Raw genomic sequence first — 20,134 nt, forward strand, 5'->3', positions numbered from 1 at the left:
TCTGCTATGTGGTAGGGGTGAGCAGAAGTGCGGCTCCTCTGGCGGGAATGGTGATTTATCCCAGCAGTCGGTGTAATGAGGAAGAAAGGAGCAGAATTAAAGGTGTTTGTGGGGTTCAAGGTCGGCGATCGGAAGGCGCGGCGGCGGTGGCGGCGAGCGTTTGGTGGCATCAGACGGGGGGTGGGGGGAGGCCTGAACCCCGGACTGAACTCTGTGTGCCGTCCTATACCTTCCCCTATACCGTGCCTCTGCCATGAGTTTATTGCTGTGATAATCACTCTCTCCGGCCTGAACTTTACACCCGACGCACCCTGAATGTTATTCCGCATTTTTTTTTTTTGGTCGAGCGCGCGCGGTCCCGACTCGGCGAGAAGAACCGTGAGCAGAACTTCTGTTGTCTTGTGTTTTGAGGGAGGGGGGGGGGGGGTAATAGGGGTGCAGGATTGTCATACATTACTTTGTATACTTGTATACTTCACTGCGCACACCAATATGGAGACACAGCCGCCATTTCTGCGTCAGGAGAGGGGGGGGGGGGCAGGGGGGCTCTCGCCCCCCCCCCTCGAGATGTGAAGGTCACTGGCAGCCAGGTTTGCATCCCGACGCACCTGACACCTCGCCGATCCCTATCTCTAACAATGGAGTCCAGTTTGTGATACTTTTTATTTCTTTTTATTTACACTAAGATACAATGTTTCGGGACGAGCTTCAGGGTGCGTCCCCTTTCTTTTATCATTATTATTGTACAGGATTTATACAGCGCCTTTACAGGGCTTATACAGCGCCAACAGTTTGCGCAGCGCTTTACCCCCCAAGCCGTACTCTGATAGGAAGTAACAATTCTTACAAATCCATTGTAACTCCGCGGCAGACGAGAAAAAGGGAAAACACGGAGCGGGATTAGGAAGAGAAGGGAGACGGATTTAATAAAGACGATCAATCGACGATCGCTTCTCCGTCACCAGAGATCAGATTATAAAAATATAAAGAGGCTGCCCCCCCCCCCCCCCCCACACTGAAATTCTGCTGCCCTATACAGGGGCCTACAGGGCCTGACCCGGAATCTAAGAGCTACTAACTAGATGAAAAAAAAAATTTTTATGAAAAAAATGTAATTTATATATATATATAAAAAAAAAAATACAAACAAAAAAAAACAATAAAGGGAAAAAAAATCATCAGTATGATTCACTATAAGCTCTTGTACACGCAGGCAGACATCCCGACGGAAAATGTCCGATCGGAACCGTGTTTTGCCGGATAATCCGCCCGCGTGTGTGTGTGGGCTCCATCGGACTGTTTCCGTCGGAATATCCGACCGACAAAGTTTTAGAGCTGGGCTATAAAATTTTTCCGACAGCGTGATCCGATCGGACTTTGTCCGATCGCGTGTAGAGAATTTCCGAATCGGACATAAGTGCCACGCATGCTCAGATCAAATTCCCGAGACCAAAGCTATTGGCTACTAGCCTGAACGTAGTCCCGTCGTAACGAAATTACGTCGTCACGTTACGAACGATCGGATTTACCAACAACTTTGTCCGACCGTGTGTATGCAACACCAGTTTTGGACAAAATCCGTCTGACAAAATACGACGGATTTTGTTGTTGTCGGAATGTCCGACCCGTGTATACAAGGGCTTAGAAGAAAAAAATATTTTATATATATGTATATATATGTATATGTATATATATATATGTATATATATATATGTATATATATATATATATATATATATATATATATATATATATATATATATATATATATATATATATATACAATTATATATATATATATATATATATATATATATATATATATATATACAATTATATATATATATATATATATATGCATATATATATATATACATATATATGCATATATATATATACAATTATATATATATATATATATATATATATATATATATATATATATATATAAAAATAAATAAATATAAAATTATATGTAGATTCATTTTATAAAATAATATTATATATGTAACTATTCTTCAATACTGGGTAATTGAGCAAAAAAAAAAAATATATATATATATATATATATATATATATATATATATATATATATATATATATATATATATATATAAACTATATATATATATATATATATATATATATATATATATATCTACATATATATTATATATAAAATCAATATCATTATATATGTCATATAATTATATAAGTATATAATAAATAATATCTACATAAGATAATATATAAATATATAAATATATACACTGTATATAGATTTATAGATTATATAATTATATATAGATTAATTTTATAAAATCATACTATATATATATGCAATTATTCTTTAAAATTAAGTAAAACAAATCTGAAAAAATATAAAAATAAATAACTATATTATATATATTATATAAATATATATATACTGTATATTTATTTTAATGTTTTGCAGATATTTTTTGAAGAATAATTACATATATACTATTATTTTTATAAAATTAAAAATTAATCTATATATAATATATGATCTATAAATATATATACAGTATATATATATATATATATATATATATTTATATAAAATATATAATGTAGTTATTTATTTATTTTTATATTTTGCAGATTTGTTTTACTTAATTTTGAAGAACAATTACATGTATATATATATATATATATATATATATATATATATATATATTATGATTTTATAAAATGTATCTATATAGAATTCTATAATCCATACATCTATATACAGTGTATATATTTATATATTATTGTATGTAGATATTATTTAATTAGTATATACTTAATATAATTATATGACACATATATATTTATTTATTTTTACCCAATATTGAAGAATAGTTACATATATAATATTATTTTAGAAAATGAATCTACATATAATTATATATATCTATAAATTTAGTGAATTGTTCTTATTTTTAAAATGTTTTATTTTTACGAATAAATAATATTTGTAAATTGCTTGTATTATATTATTATATACACATATAAATACTGTATTTTTATAAATACAAATAAATAGTATTTTTCCTATTAATATGATTTTTTTTTTTTGTAGATTAGTTGTAATATTCTTATTGGATGATGCTGTAGATGTATACTTCTATGAATTATCATTACAGTTGATGTATGTTTTGTATGTGATGGGAGGATTTCTATAGATAGATCACATTATATAGACACATATACAGGGTATGGCTCCTCCCATGCTGTCACGTGACGCTGTATTCCGGTCACACGAGGCCCCTCATTGGTGGGCAGTCCACACCTAGCCGGGGTCCCCCCCACACATTCCTATAGGCAGGTAGGGAGCAGTGCGGAGACCTGGCCCCGCCTCCTCCACGCTCAGGTGTCGCACGCCTCGAGTTGCCTGACAACCAGAAAGATGGCCGCCTCCCCCGTCACGTGACCACAGCCCGCTCTCTCTCTATTCTCCGTCCTGCAGGTTGTGAGAGCGGCTCACCTTCTGGCCCCGCCCCTGTGCGCTCTGCGGCCAGTCAGTGGCCACCAGAGGGAAGCGGGAGGCGGAGAAGTAGGGAGTGATTGGTGAATGTGAGGAGGAGGGGCGGGGTGACGGGGAGAGGGCGGTGATGCGGCTGGAGGTGCCGATCAGTGTCAGGTTGGAAAGGCGACGAGAGGAGCTGCGAGCGCTGGAAGGTGAGCGGGTGAGGGGGGAGAGCACTGGGGTCACATGACCTGACTGTCCACCTGTCATTGTATACAATGTATCATCCCATACTATATATATATATATATATATATCTATCCAATGTGTATACACCTGTCCTCATATATACTATATATACCCACTGTATACACCTGTCCTCATATATACTATATATACCCACTGTATACACCTGTCCTCATATATACTATATATACCCACTGTATACACCTGTCCTCATATATACTATATATACCCACTGTATACACCTGTCCTCATATATACTATATATATATCCACTGTATACACCTGTCCTCATATATACTATATATATATATATATATATATATATATCCACTGTATACACCTGTCCTCATATATACTATATATATACCCACTGTATACACCTGTCCTCATATATACTATATATACCCACTGTATACACCTGTCCTCATATATACTATATATATATCCACTGTATACACCTGTCCTCATATATACTATATATATATATATATATATATATATATCCACTGTATACACCTGTCCTCATATATACTATATATATATCCACTGTATACACCTGTCCCCATATACTATATATACCCACTGTATACACCTGTCCTCATATATACTATATATATATCCACTGTATACACCTGTCCTCATATACTATATATATACCCACTGTATACACCTGTCCCCATATACTATATATACCCACTGTATACACCTGTCCTCATATATACTATATATATATATATATATATATCCACTGTATACACCTGTCCCCATATACTATATATATCCACTGTATACACCTGTCCCCATATACTATATATACCCACTGTATACACCTGTCCCCATATACTATATATACCCACTGTATACACCTGTCCCCATATACTATATATATATATCCACTGTATACACCTGTCCCCATATACTATATATATATCCACTGTATACACCTGTCCCCATATACTATATATACCCACTGTATACACCTGTCCCCATATACTATATATACCCACTGTATACACCTGTCCTCATATATACTATATATACCCACTGTATACACCTGTCCTCATATACTATATATATCTATCCAATGTGTATACACCTGTCCTCATATATACTATATATACCCACTGTATAAACCTGTCCTCATATATACTATATATACCCACTGTATACACCTGTCCTCATATACTATATATCCAATGTGTATACACCTGTCCTCATATATATATATATCCACTGTATACACCTGTCCTCATATATATCCACTGTATACACCTGTCCTCATATATATCCACTGTATACACCTGTCCTCATATATATCCACTGTATACACCTGTCCTCATATATATCCACTGTATACACTTGTCCCTATATACTATATATATCCACTGTATACACCTGTCCTCATATATACTATATATACCCACTGTATACACCTGTCCTCATATACTATATATCCAATGTGTATACACCTGTCCTCATATACTATATATCCAATGTGTATACACTTGTCCTCATATACTATATACCCACTGTATACACCTGTCCCCATAAACTATATATATATCCACTGTATACACCTGTCCCCATATACTATATATATCCACTGTATACACCTGTCCCCATATACTATATATACCCACTGTATACACCTGTCCCCATATACTATATATACCCACTGTATACACCTGTCCTCATATATACTATATATACCCACTGTATACACCTGTCCTCATATACTATATATATATATATATATCTATCCAATGTGTATACACCTGTCCTCATATATACTATATATATATATATATATATATATATATATATATATATATATATATATATATACCCACTGTATACACCTGTCCCCATATACTATATATATATATATATCCACTGTATACACCTGTCCTCATATATACTATATATACCCACTGTATAAACCTGTCCTCATATATACTATATATACCCACTGTATACACCTGTCCTCATATACTATATATCCACTGTATACACCTGTCCTCATATATATCCACTGTATACACCTGTCCTCATATATATCCACTGTATACACTTGTCCCTATATACTATATATATCCACTGTATACACCTGTCCTCATATATACTATATATACCCACTGTATACACCTGTCCTCATATACTATATATCCAATGTGTATACACTTGTCCTCATATACTATATATCCACTGTATACACCTGTCCTCATATATATCCACTGTATACACCTGTCCCCATATACTATTTATATCCACTGTATACACCTGTCCTCATATATACTATATATCCACTGTATACATCTGTCCCCCTACTGTATCCACTGTATACACACCGTATTTTTCATTTAATTCTATAATGGATAACAGCTATTTATAGGATTGTGAGCGTGAAGCTGGATGGTGATTGGTCAGAAGAATTGGATGTGGAGGTTGGGCTCCTCCCCCTTGTTTTGGTCAGAGTTGGCCTTTAGTAGGCGGCATATCTGACCTCGGTGTAGCCAGGCGACGATGTCTGTACAGGAAATATACATGTGGGATCGGTCGTCTTTATTGGACGTCTCCGTTTTGGGCGGAGCGTTAGGAGTTCCTGCTCGGTGGTCCATTGTATAAATGGGAGGGCATATCTGGACTTTTCTTGTATCCCCCGATGGCCGTTCTTAGCATGACTCTCATATTGTGGCGGCAGAGGAACGATTCCTTCTTCTCTGGTGCTGCTTCTTGTACTGCGGATCACCCAGCAGGACCCCCAGTACGAGACCGCCCCCCTCCCCCCCCCCCCTCCACACAGGTCCTGAAGATGAGCCCCCTCCACAGGTCCCCAGGATGAGCCCCCCCCCCCTTCACAGGTCCCCAGGATGAGCCCCCCCCCCCTTCACAGGTCCCCTGAGAATGAGCCGCCCCAAACATCCAGGATCAGACCCCAGGCCCCCCCCACCCCAAAAGGTCTTGAGGATGAAACCTCCCACTTATGCCTCCCCCCAGAGGTCCCTGGAATGGGCCTCCCAACCCACAGCCCCCTTCAAAAGGTTGTGAGGATGAGACCCCCCCCCCTACAGGTTTCTGGAATGAGAACCCCCTCAGCAGGTCCCTGTAATTGGACCCCCCTCCCCAAGAGTCCTGAGGAAGCATGAGCCCCCGCCCCCCCCCCCCAAAAAAGGTCATGCGGATGAGACACCCCCCCCCCCACAGGTTTCTGGAATGAGAACCCCCCTCAGCATGTCCCTGTAATTAGACCCCCCCCCCAAGAGTCCTGAGGAAGCATGAGCCCCTGCCCCCCCCAAAAAAAGGTCATGCGGATTAGACACCCCCCCCCCCACAGGTTTCTGGAATGAGAACCCCCCTCAGCATGTCCCTGTAATTAGACCCCCCCCCCCAAGAGTCCTGAGGAAGCATGAGCCCCCGCCCCCCCAAAAGGTCATGCGGATGAGACCCCCCCCCCCCCCCACAGGTTTCTGGAATGAGAACCCCCTCAGCAGGTCCCTGTAATTGGACCCCCCTCCCCAAGAGTCCTGAGGAAGCATGAGCCCTCGCCCCCCCCCCAAAAAAAAGGTCATGCGGATGAGACACCCCCCCCACAGGTTTCTGGAATGAGAACCCCCCTCAGCATGTCCCTGTAATTAGACCCCCCCCCCAAGAGTCCTGAGGAAGCATGAGCCCCCCCAAAAGGTCATGCAGATGAGACCCCCCCTCCCTACAGGTTTCTGGAATGAGAACCCCCTCAGCAGGTCCCTGTAATTAGACCCCCTCCAAGAGTCCTGAGGAAGCATGAGCCCCCCCCCCCCCCAAAAGGTCTTCAGGGTGACACCGCCCATTAATACCCCCCTTCACATTCTTGGAATGAGAACTTCCTCCCTCTCCCAGAGGACCCCGGAATGAGACTCTATCAACTCCTCAACCCACAGCCCTCCCTCAAAAGGTCATGAGGATGAAACCCCCCCCCCACAGGTCCCCAGGATAAGATTTCCCCCCCCACAGGTCCCCCTACATCACCTAGCCAGCCCCCCCCCCCTTCGGGCCTAATGAGAGCACCCCGAACCCCTCCCGAAAGGTCCTGAGGATGAATCCCCCTTCCCCATGGGTCCCTCTGTGTATAAGACCCCCTTACAGACCCCAGGAAGATTAGATCACCCCCCCCCCCCAAAGGAACCCAGAAACAGATACCCCACCTCTAAAAAGGGTTTGTTGGATTTAAAAACACAGCTTTTCCCCAGGATGAACCCCCTGCCCCCCCCCCCCCTCCACAGGTTTCTGGAATGAGAACCCCTTCAGCAGGTCCGGAGGATGAATGATTCCCCCCCCCGGGCTCTCTTGGAGGATGAGCACCCCACGGAACCCCAGGATCAGGCCCCCTGCCCCTCCCCAAAAGGTCTTAAGAGTGAAACCTTCCACTAATACCCCCCCCCCCCCCTCACATTCCTGGAATGAGAACTTCCTCCCTCCCTCCCTCAGAGGTCCCTGTAATGGGTCCCTACGACACCTAGCCAACCCCCCCCCCCCCGGTAGTACATGACTCTGGATTGCTCCTGCGTATACGATGAGTGTATGGACTCGTCCCCAGAGCCTGAATGCAGCGTGACCGCGCCGAGACACAGCGCCGGAATCCTGCAGACTGCGCACCGTAGTAATATATGGGGGGGGGGGGCGTCGCGCCGTGTAATATTTCGTATCGCGCGTTACATTAGGCGGTCTTTAAATTCCCGCCGCTCTGGAATCATCAATTTTGTTTATTTCAGAGACTTCGGTGATTATTTTCAGGGTGCAGAAAAGTAGCCGAGACCGAGAGCGCACCGATCAATGCGCCGAGACCGCACCGATCAATACTCAGACCGCTACAATGTAACCCCCCCCCCCCCCCGTACTGAATCCACGTGAAATATAAGAAGTATAATGCAGAATAAAAGTAACGAAATACAATGCGAGGATGGGGGGGGGGGGGGACGGCGCCCCCCTGCAGGGTCGAGGCCGGGATTGGGGAGAAGGTGGTTATTGCTTTGCAGACATTGCTGAGTAATTGGCAGTGAAAAGCTTTTGGATCCATCGGAAATTGGAGAGGTCAGAAAGTCCCCGGCCGGAGGAGGGGAGAGTGTTTTGTGTGTGGCGGTGGATTGCCGGGAGGTTCCTCCTGTGTGTGTTTTGCTGCACCTGACTGATCACACCGGCAGCCGCCTGGAACACGATAATTGTCACCCACACAGGAGCTTCCTGTCCGCTGACTTTCCTGCAGTGAAACTGACTGAGCAGAGAGTGAAACTTGCCCATCCCAGGTCAGCCACCGGAGCTGCGCACTGCCTGCTGAGAACGTCGCTGCGCACTGCCTGCAGTCCTGAGACTGTCGCTGCGCACCGCCTGCAGTCCTGAGACTGTCGCTGCGCACCGCCTGCAGTCCTGAGACTGTCGCTGCGCACCGCCTGCAGTCCTGAGACTGTCGCTGCGCACCGCCTGCAGTCCTGAGACTGTCGCTGCGCACCGCCTGCAGTCCTGGGACTGTCGCTGCGCACCGCCTGCAGTCCTGGGACTGTCGCTGCGCACCGCCTGCAGTCCTGGGACTGTCGCTGCGCACCGCCTGCAGTCCTGGGACTGTCGCTGCGCACCGCCTGCAGTCCTGAGACTGTCGCTGCGCACCGCCTGCAGTCCTGGGACTGTCGCTGCGCACCGCCTGCAGTCCTGGGACTGTCGCTGCGCACCGCCTGCAGTCCTGGGACTGTCGCTGCGCACCGCCTGCAGTCCTGGGACTGTCGCTGCGCACCGCCTGCAGTCCTGGGACTGTCGCTGCGCACCGCCTGCAGTCCTGGGACTGTCGCTGCGCACCGCCTGCAGTCCTGAGACTGTCGCTGTGCACCACCCGCTGAGAGCGTCCCTGCGCACAGTCCTGAGACCGTCGCTGCGCACAGTCCACGCAGTCCTGAGACTGTCGCTGAGCGTCACTGCGCACTTCTCGCAGTCCTGAGACCTCTCACTCTTTCGCTCTTTCTGTCGCTCGCTCTTTCTCTCTTTCTTTCTTTCTCTCTTTTTTTATTTCTCTCTCTCGCTCTCTCTCTCTCCCCCTCTCGCTCGCTCTTTCTCTCGCTCGCTCTCTCTCTCGCTCTCTCTCTCGCTCGCTCTCTCGCTCTCTCTCTCGCTCTCTCTCTTGCTCTCTCTCTCGCTCTCTCTCTCTCCCCCTCTCGCTCGCTCTTTCTCTCGCTCGCTCTTTCTCTCTCTCGCTCTCTCTCTCGCTCTCTCTCTCGCTCTCTCTCTCGCTCTCTCTCTCGCTCTCTCTCTCGCTCTCTCTCTCGCTCTCTCTCTCGCTCGCTCTCTCGCTCTCTCTCTCGCTCTCTCTCTTGCTCTCTCTCTCGCTCTCTCTCTCTCCCCCTCTCGCTCGCTCTTTCTCTCGCTCGCTCTTTCTCTCGCTCGCTCTTTCTCTCGCTCGCTCTTTCTCTCGCTCGCTCTTTCTCTCGCTCGCTCTCTCTCTCGCTCGCTCTCTCTCTCGCTCGCTCTCTCGCTCTCTCTCTCGCTCGCTCTCTCGCTCTCTCTCTCGCTCTCTCTCTTGCTCTCTCTCTCGCTCTCTCTCTCGCTCTCTCTCTCGCTCTCTCTCTCGCTCGCTCTCTCGCTCTCTCTCTCGCTCTCTCTCTCGCTCTCTCTCTCGCTCTCTCTCTCTCCCCCTCTCGCTCTCTCTCTCTCCCCCTCTCGCTCGCTCTTTCTCTCGCTCGCTCTTTCTCTCGCTCGCTCTTTCTCTCGCTCGCTCTTTCTCTCGCTCGCTCTTTCTCTCGCTCGCTCTTTCTCTCGCTCGCTCTTTCTCTCGCTCGCTCTTTCTCTCGCTCGCTCTTTCTCTCGCTCGCTCTTTCTCTCTCTCTTTCTTTCTCTTTCTTTCTTTCTTTTTTTATTTCTCTCTTTCTTTTTTTATTTCTCTCTTTCTTTCTTTCTTTCGCTCTTTCTTTCTTTCGCTCTCTCTATCTTTCTTTCGCTCTTTTTCTTTCTCTCTTTTTTTTTTTTCTTTTTGGCTCCTTTTTTTTTTTTTTTTTCTGTCTTTCGCTCGCTCTTTCTTTCTCTCTTTTTTTTGCTCTTTCTTTCTTTCTTCCTTTCGCTCTTTCTTTCTCTCCGTGTGTGTGTGTTTTTCCTCTTATCTCTCATTTTATTCTTTTATTGATCTTTTTAATAAATGAGAGATTAAAAATAACGCTCATTACCTGTGTGACATTTCACCCAATTACTGCCACACATGGAATGTTGTGTATATAAAGGGGAAACAGAAGCCTATTAGATAAAGTCATTCTATAGAGGAGAATAGAATTCCAGAATGACGTATGAATCCATCGAAGGTTTGCGGAGTAAAGCCGACATTTACTGAATGAGATCCTTTCTATGTGATCTCCATACAATCCCTTCTATAAGATGAGATCCTGTATATAGTGCCTTGAAAAAGTATTCATACCCCTTGAAATTTTCCACATTTTTGTTATGTTACAACCAAAAAGGTAAATATATTTTATTGGGATTTTATGTGATGGACCAACACAAAGTGGAAGGAAAACAATAAATGATACAAATAAACATGTGAAAGGTATGGGGGAGGGGCATTTGTATGGCGCCCCCTTTACTCTGATATCCCTAACTAAAATCTAGAGGATCCAATCGCCTTCAGAAGTCACCTAATTAGTAAATAAAGTCCACTTGTTTGTCATTTAATCTCAGTATAAATACAGCTGTTCTGTGAAGCCCTCAGAGGTTTGTTAGAGAACCTCAGTGAACAAACAGCATCATGAAGGCCAAGGAACACACCAGGCAGGTCAGGGATAAAGAAGTTGTGGAGAAGTATAAAGCAGGGTTAGGTTATAATAAAATCTCCCAAGCTTTGACCATCTCACGGAGCTCTGTTCAATCCATCACCGGAAAATGGAAAGAGTATGGGCACAACTGCAAACCTACCAAGACATGGCCGTCCACCTAAACTGACCGGGCCGGGCAAGGAGAGCATTCATCGGAGAAGAGCCAAGAGGTCCATGGTAACTCTGGAGGAGCTGCAGAGATCCACAGCTCAGGGGGGAGAATCTGTCCACAGGACAACTATTAGTCGTCTCTCCACAAATCTGCCCTTTATGGAAGAGTGACAAGAAGAAAGACATTGGAGAAAGAAAGTCATAAGAAGTCCTGTTTGTAGTGTGTGAGAAGCCGTGTGGGGGAGGGGGCAGCAAACATGTGGAAGAAGGTGATCTGGTCAGAGGAGACCAAAATTCTACTTTATGGCCTAAAAGCAAAACGCTATGTGTGGGGGAAACTAACACCGCCCATCCCCCGAACACACCATCCCCACCGTGAGACATGGTGGTGGCAGCATCATGTGGTGGGGATGGTTTTCTTCAGCAGGGACAGGGAAGCTGGTCAGAGGTGATGGGAAGATGGATGGAGACAAATACAGGACAATCTTAGAAGAAAACCTGTTAGAGTCGGCAGAAGACTTGAGACCGGGGCGGAGGTTCCCCTTCCAGCAGGACAACGACCCGAAACATCCAGCCAGAGCTACAATGGAATGGTTCACATCAAAGCATATTCATGTGTTAGAATGGCCCAGTCACAGTCCAGACCTAAATCCCATTGAGAATCTGTTGGCAAGACTTGAAAATTGCTGATCACAGACGCTCTCCATCCAATCTGACAGAGCTTGAGATATTCTACAAAGAAGAAGAATGGGCAGAAATGTCCTCTCTAGATGGGCAAAGCTGGTAGAGACACCCCCAAAAAGACTGGTAGAGAAAGGGGGTTCTACAAAGTATTGACTCCGGGGGGCGCCATACAAATGCCCCTCCCCCACACTTTTCACATATTTATTTGTATCATTTTCCTTCCACTTCACAATTTTGTGACACTTTGTGTTGGTCCATCACATAAAATCCCAATAAAATACATTTATGTTTTTGGTTGTAACAAAATGTGGGGAATTTCAAGGGGTATGAATACTTTTTCAAGGCACTGTATGTGATCTCTATACAATCCCTTCTATCAGATGAGATCCTGCATAGTTCTCTATACAATCTGTTTCCTGTCTCTCTGGTTTCTCCTCCTCGCCCCTTTGTCTCACCCTTTCCATCTCTCCTCCTCGTCACATCTCTCTGTTATCTTGTATGATGTATATAGTAATCATTATGTGAGGAGGGTGCCTCCTCCCAGCATTCCTGGGGCACCAGTCATCCTCTGGCTCAGTGTCGGGGCAGATCTCTGGCGGTGTCTCCCTGTGGTGCCATGCAGCCTGGAGAGAGGGCTCCTGTGTGGCCCTATAATGGTTATCTGTGAGGGCCCATTCCACTGATTTCATAAACTGACAAAAGAAAACTATATGGGTTCACCATCTCTGCTACCAGGTCCAATCTATGCTTGGCCCCTTCTCCATCCAGGCCTCGCTGTGTCCATTCCCTCTCGGCCCAGTCTTCTATGTGTCTATGCCGGGGCCCTTCTCCTCCCCAGTCGGGTCTATGCCGGGGCCCTTCTCCTCCCCAGTCGGGTCTATGCCGGGGCCCTTCTCCTCCCCAGTCGGGTCTATGCCGGGGCCCTTCTCCTCCCCAGTCGGGTCTATGCCGGGGCCCTTCTCCTCCCCAGTCGGGTCTATGCCGGGGCCCTTCTCCTCCCCAGTCGGGTCTATGCCGGGGCCCTTCTCCTCCCCAGTCGGGTCTATGCCGGGGCCCTTCTCCTCCCCAGTCGGGTCTATGCCGGGGCCCTTCTCCTCCCCAGTCGGGTCTATGCCGGGGCCCTTCTCCTCCCCAGTCGGGTCTATGCCGGGGCCCTTCTCCTCCCCAGTCGGGTCTATGCCGGGGCCCTTCTCCTCCCCAGTCGGGTCTATGCCGGGGCCCTTCTCCTCCCCAGTCGGGTCTATGCCGGGGCCCTTCTCCTCCCCAGTCGGGTCTATGCCGGGGCCCTTCTCCTCCCCAGTCGGGTCTATGCCGGGGCCCTTCTCCTCCCCAGTCCCTTCTCCTCACCGTCCCCTCTCCAACCAGTCCCCTCTCCAACCAGTCCCCTCTCCAACCAGTCCCCTCTCCCCCTCTCCAACCAGTCCCCTCTCCCCCTCTCCAACCAGTCCCCTCTCCAACCAGTCCCCTCTCCAACCAGTCCCCTCTCCAACCAGTCCCCTCTCCAACCAGTCCCCTCTCCAACCAGTCCCCTCTCCAACCAGTCCCCTCTCCAACCAGTCCCCTCTCCAACCAGTCCCCTCTCCAACCAGTCCCCTCTCCAACCAGTCCCCTCTCCAACCAGTCCCCTCTCCAACCAGTCCCCTCTCCAACCAGTCCCCTCTCCAACCAGTCCCCTCTCCAACCAGTCCCCTCTCCAACCAGTCCCCTCTCCAACCAGTCCCCTCTCCAACCAGTCCCTTCTCCAACCAGTCCCTTCTCCAACCAGTCCCTTCTCCAACCAGCCCCTTCTCCAACCAGCCCCTTCTCCAACCAGCCCCTTCTCCAACCAGCCCCTTCTCCAACCAGCCCCTTCTCCAACCAGCCCCTTCTCCAACCAGCCCCTTCTCCAACCAGCCCCTTCTCCAACCAGCCCCTTCTCCAACCAGCCCCTTCTCCAACCAGTCCCTTCTCCAACCAGTCCCTTCTCCAACCAGTCCCTTCTCCAACCAGTCCCTTCTCCAACCAGTCCCTTCTCCAACCAGTCCCTTCTCCAACCTGTCCCTTCTCCAACCTGTCCCTTCTCCAACCTGTCCCTTCTCCAACCTGTCCCTTCTCCAACCAGTCCCTTCTCCAACCTGTCCCTTCTCCAACCAGTCCCTTCTCCAACCAGTCCCTTCTCCAACCAGTCCCTTCTCCAACCAGTCCCTTCTCCAACCAGTCCCTTCTCCAACCAGTCCCTTCTCCAACCAGTCCCTTCTCCAACCAGTCCCTTCTCCAACCAGTCCCTTCTCCAACCAGTCCCTTCTCCAACCAGTCCCCTCTCCAACCAGTCCCCTCTCCAACCAGTCCCCTCTCCAACCAGTCCCCTCTCCAACCAGTCCCCTCTCCAACCAGTCCCCTCTCCAACCAGTCCCCTCTCCAACCAGTCCCCTCTCCAACCAGTCCCCTCTCCAACCAGTCCCCTCTCCAACCAGTCCCCTCTCCAACCAGTCCCCTCTCCAACCAGTCCCCTCTCCAACCAGTCCCCTCTCCAACCAGTCCCCTCTCCAACCAGTCCCCTCTCCAACCAGTCCCCTCTCCAACCAGTCCCCTCTCCAACCAGTCCCCTCTCCAACCAGTCCCCTCTCCAACCAGTCCCCTCTCCAACCAGTCCCCTCTCCAACCAGTCCCCTCTCCAACCAGTCCCCTCTCCAACCAGTCCCCTCTCCAACCAGTCCCCTCTCCAACCAGTCCCCTCTCCAACCAGTCCCCTCTCCAACCAGTCCCCTCTCCAACCAGTCCCCTCTCCAACCAGTCCCCTCTCCAACCAGTCCCCTCTCCAACCAGTCCCCTCTCCAACCAGTCCCCTCTGTGCCTAGTTTCTTCTCCACCCAGCCTGATTTATACTTAGACCCAGCTCCACCCAGTCCCTTCTTCACCCAGTCCGATCTATGCTGAGATCCATCTTCACCCAGTCCGATCTATGCTGAGATCCATCTTCACCCAGTCCGATCTATGCTGAGATCCATCTTCACCCAGTCCGATCTATGCTGCGATCCATCTCCATCCAGTCAGCTCTGTGCCCAGCCCAATCTATACTTGGAGTCATCTCTATCCATTTCCCTCTGTGCCCAGTCCCTTTGCTACCAGGTACAGTCTATGCTTGGACATTTCTCTATCCAGGCCCTTCTGTGTTCATTCCCTTCTCTGCCAGGTCTGATCTATACGTGGGCCCTTCTCCATCCAGTCCCCTTTGTGTCGGGTCTCTTCTCCATCCAGTCTGATCTATGCTGGGACCCTTCATGCGGGCCCCTCTGTGCCCCGTCCCTTCAGAGCCAGGTCTGATCTATGGTTGGACTCCTCTCCATGCAGGCCCCTCTGTATCCTGTCCCTTCAGAACCAGGTCTTATCTATGGTTGGACTCTTCTCCATCCAGCCGCCCTCTCTGTCAGCATTTTGTCCACGTTGCCCATTTTTGGTGATTTTTCACCAAAAATGTGTCCTATGTCCGGCTTCTATAGGCTGGGAAATACCGTGTTTGTTTGCTTTTTATAATCGGACACATAATGTGACTTGTTTTGGACCCAGGTGCCACGCGATGGTCCTGATGCCCCTCCAGTGTTTATGGGGGGGGTCTTTGGCCTGAGTTTGGAGTTAATGTCCACTGTGCGTGATCAGCGTCTTCCCTGCGTGCCGTTCCTCTAATGAGATGATTATTTTCTCCCGGAGAAATGGTTGAGTTATGGAAAGGGCTGAGTGATTGCTCTCTGGGGAATCCTTGTAAAGATGAGTTATTTACTAACCGCATAGTGCCGGGTCACAGGCGTCCTGTATAGTGTACACCGTACTGATCATTGCCCTAAAGAGACTCATTTGTAAACCGCGGAGCCAAGTGTTACCCACACCGGCCAATCAGATCCCAGATTTTATAGCATGGGCTTATACTATAGCTATAACTATAACTGAGCTTATATTATAATATAGATGATGCCAGATGGCCTTGAATCAGGAAATGAGGCGCGCTCTATCTGACTTGCTGTAGCTTCTAACGCACATTGTGAGATGTCGGAACGCACAGAGCGTCACAGTTTGTTGTGTATGGGGCCGCGTAGCCGCAGACCGGTCAGGGTGCCCATGCTGACCCGTGTTCACAGCCAACCACTTCTACAATGGGCACGTGAGCATCAGAATTGCACCACAGGGCAATGGAAGAAGGTGGCCTGGTCTGATGAATTCAAGAATGGTTGGCCTCCAAATTCCCCAGATCTCCTTCCAATCGAACATCTGTGGGATGTGCTGTAGCCCGATCCATGGAGACCCCCCCACCTCCCAACTTCCAGGATTTAAAGGCTACTGATGACTTGGTGCCAGATACAACAGCATACCTTCAAAGGTCTAGAGAAGTCCATGGCTCAATGGGTGGTCATAATGGCTGATCAGGTGTTTGTGGCCAGCAGGATTCAGGCTTTCTTTGAAGACAATCGCGGCCATCTTCTTCTGAGGGGCAGGCCAGCTTTTTCTCCGCTTGCAGAACGTGCTGGAACTTACAGTTCCATGGCCACTGTACAGGCAGAATCTGTGATTGGATGAGGCGTGTACACCTGGGATAGTCCTGGAGGTGACCCAACCAGTGACATTCTATGTGAAAGGAAGTTTATATATATCACGGAGCATTGTGTTTTCTTCCAGGTGTTTCTCTTGTCTGTGTCTTTATAAAATGTATGTGTATAAATGGTAACAATGTACAGTATATCTGCTATACCTTCACCAGGTTGGACTTGAGGTGGCACCCCAGACAGACAAATACACGAGAGAGATGTTCCTGTCATCATACATTCCAGTGATGGCTCCATTGCAGTTCTCTGGGTGGGTTTCCTGGTGGTGACATCGTTGGACCATGTCTGTCGTGTTCCAGCAGTCACTTGTAGTCTCCATCAAAAGACGGGGTGACAACACAGGAGAACAATTGGGAGACAGGAACAGAGGGTTGTCACCCTAGAACAGGAAATGCCTAAACAAGGACCTCCATGGCGGGATCACCAGGGATTAGTTTAATGAAAGCTACAGTTGTAACAAAGTTGACAGTGAGTTCTGAAAATAAATTTCCATGCTTCTGTGGAATGTTAGTAATTTGGTTCACATCGATGTGTGTGTATGTTTGGTTTCCTGTAGATCAGTGTGTTTGCGTTTGTCACAGATCTTTGTGGTTGGATTCTTGTAGATTTGTGTGCTTGGGCTCACCTAGATTGGTATGTTTGGGTTCTAATAGATCGTTGTATTTTGGGGTTTTTGCAGATTAGTGTGTTTGGTTTCTCCTGAATTAGTATGGATGGTTTCTCGTAGATCGTGGGGTTGGGTTCACGTAGATCGGTGCTTGGGGTTGGGTTTATGTAGATTGGTGTGGGTTGGGCCCTCATAGATTGGTGGGGTTGGGTTCACGTAGATCGGTGCTTGGGGTTGGGTTTATGTAGATCGGTGTGGGTTGGGCCCTCATAGATTGGTGGGGTTGGGTTCACTGGGGTTGGGTTCATGTAGATCGGTGCTTGGGGTTGGGTTTATGTAGATTGGTGTGGGTTGGGCCCTCATAGATTGGTGGGGTTGGGTTCACGTAGATCGGTGCTTGGGGTTGGGTTTATGTAGATCGGTGTGGGTTGGGCCCTCATAGATTGGTGGGGTTGGGTTCACGTAGATCGGTGCTTGGGGTTGGGTTTATGTCGATCGGTGTGGGTTGGGCCCTCATAGATCGGTGGGTTGGGTTCACTGTGGTTGGGTTCACGTAGATCGGTGCTTGGGGTTGGGTTTATGTAAATCGGTGTGGGTTGGGCCCTCATAGATCGGTGTGGGTTGGGCCCTCATAGATCGGTGGGGTTGGGTTCACTGGGGTTGGGTTCACGTAGATCGGTGCTTGGGGTTGGGTTTATGTAGATCGGTGTGGGTTGGCCCCTCATAGATCGGTGGGGTTGGGTTCACTGGGGTTGGGTTCACGTAGATCTGGTGTATTTTGGGTTTTCATAGGCCGGTGTATTTTGGGTTTTCATAGGTCGATGTGGGGTTGGGCTCTCTTCATAGATCGGTGGGGTTGGGTTCACGTAGATCTGGTGTATTTTGGGTTTTCATAGGTCGATGTGGGGTTGGGCTCTCTTGGATCGGTGTTTTGACTGTGACTGTCGGGCTATTCAGAAAGATCAGAGTCGGCTCTCATACAGCCACTATTCAGTTTACTCAGTGGACGGTGTTGTGGTTGTTATTGTCCCGTCGCTCCTGTTCATTCAGGAGGTACCTGAGGGTGCGCACGCACCATGAATAATGAACGCATGGCAGACAATGAAAACACTGAGGGATCACTGACGTTTCTAGTCACTGCGCTTGATCAACCAGCTTCATGTGAGTATCCATATATAGCCTGCTGCTCTGCCCTGTGCACCCCCTTCAAAGAGAATCCGTCTCCGGCTCATCGATTAGCCTAGAACCACAAAAAATTATTCAAAATCCCGCTTGTGCTCCGCAAAAAATATGGGTGGGGGGGGGGGATCGCTGACCAATAACGCTGGTCATTGTTTCTTGCAGTTGGACCTTTTTATTAGAGGCGACACCATCACACACCTAGATCGACTTTTGTTGTTTGATCTTTATACCCTCCCGACAGATTTTTAGGTAATTTTGATGCCGGAGTCCTTTTTTTAATTCATGTGATCACTGATGCACCTAAAACCTTGGTCAGAGCTGCACAGTTTGTTATCTACAGGAGCCCCTTGCTGCCACTTAATCTCCATCAGCCCATGTGACTGGGTGACAATGCAGGAGCACAGTTGAGAGACAGGGACAGAGTATTGTTGGCACCAGCTTTCCTCTAGTTGCCCTTTAATGTCCCTGGGTAGCCATTGGGAAAGGGGGTAGCTATAGGAAAAGAGGGTAAGTATGATGGGCAGCCAATGCATTGCTATAGGGAAAGAGGGTAACCACGATGGGTAACTATTGGGGTAGAGGGTAGCTAGTGGGAAAGAGGGTAGTCACAATGAGTAGCCAATAGGTAGCTATTGGGAAAGAGTGTAGCCCTGATGGGTAGCTATTGGGAAGGAGGGTAGCCACGATGGGTAGCTATTGGGAAAGGTGGTAGCCACGATGGGTAGCTATTGGAAAGGAGGGTAGCCACGATGGGTAGCTATTGGGAAAGAGGGTAGCTATTGGGAAAGAGGGCAGCCGTGATGGGTAGCTATTGGTAAAGAGGGCAGCCACGGTGGGTAGTTATTGTGAAAGAGGGCAGTTACGGTGGGTAGCTATTGTGAAAGAGGGCAGTCACGGTGGGTAGCTATTGTGAAAGAGGGCAGCCACGGTGGGTAGCTATTGTGAAAGAGGGCAGCCACGGTGGGTAGCTATTGTGAAAGAGGGCAGCCACGGTGGGTAGCTATTGTGAAAGAGGGCAGCCACGGTGGGTAGCTATTGTGAAAGAGGGCAGCCACGGTGGGTAGCTATTGTGAAAGAGGGCAGCCACGGTGGGTAGCTATTGTGAAAGAGGGCAGCCACGGTGGGTAGCTATTGTGAAAGAGGGCAGCCACGGTGGGTAGCTATTGTGAAAGAGGGCAGCCAGGGTGGGTAGCTATTGGGAAAAGGGGTAGCAATTTGATAAAGAAGGTAGCCCTTAAAAAGGAGGGTAGCTGTGATGGGTAGCTATTGGGAAAGGAGGTTGCTATGATGGCTCAGTGGCTTTGTCCTCTTGATGGACAGTCTTGTGTCTGAACAGCACCAGCTTTCCTCTAGTTACCCATTAATGTCATTGGATAGTCATTGGGAAAGGGGGTAGCCATAATGGGTAGCCAATGGGTAGTCATTGGGAAAGGTGGTA

The 20,134-nt window shown here is 47.6% G+C and overlaps 1 protein-coding gene across 5 annotated transcripts in view; it reads left to right on the plus strand.

Moving 5' to 3' along the window:
- The first annotated feature begins 313 nt into the window (after positions 1-313).
- Positions 314-20,134, plus strand: part of CGN (cingulin) — a 94,413-nt gene continuing 74,592 nt past the window's right edge. For 4 of the 5 annotated variants that reach the window (XM_077463883.1, XM_077463888.1, XM_077463887.1 and 1 more), the window contains exon 1: positions 3,559-3,687. The gene's annotated coding sequence lies outside the window, so the exon portion shown is untranslated. Of the gene's footprint in view, positions 379-3,558; positions 3,688-20,134 lie in introns of those variants that run through there. The other variant, XM_077463885.1, reaches the window with a different exon arrangement.

Source organism: Lithobates pipiens, unplaced genomic scaffold (assembly GCF_037356315.1).
Source record: "Lithobates pipiens isolate NorthernLeopardFrog02 unplaced genomic scaffold, aLitPip1_a1.2 Scaffold_30, whole genome shotgun sequence".
NCBI lineage: Eukaryota > Metazoa > Chordata > Amphibia > Anura > Ranidae > Lithobates > Lithobates pipiens.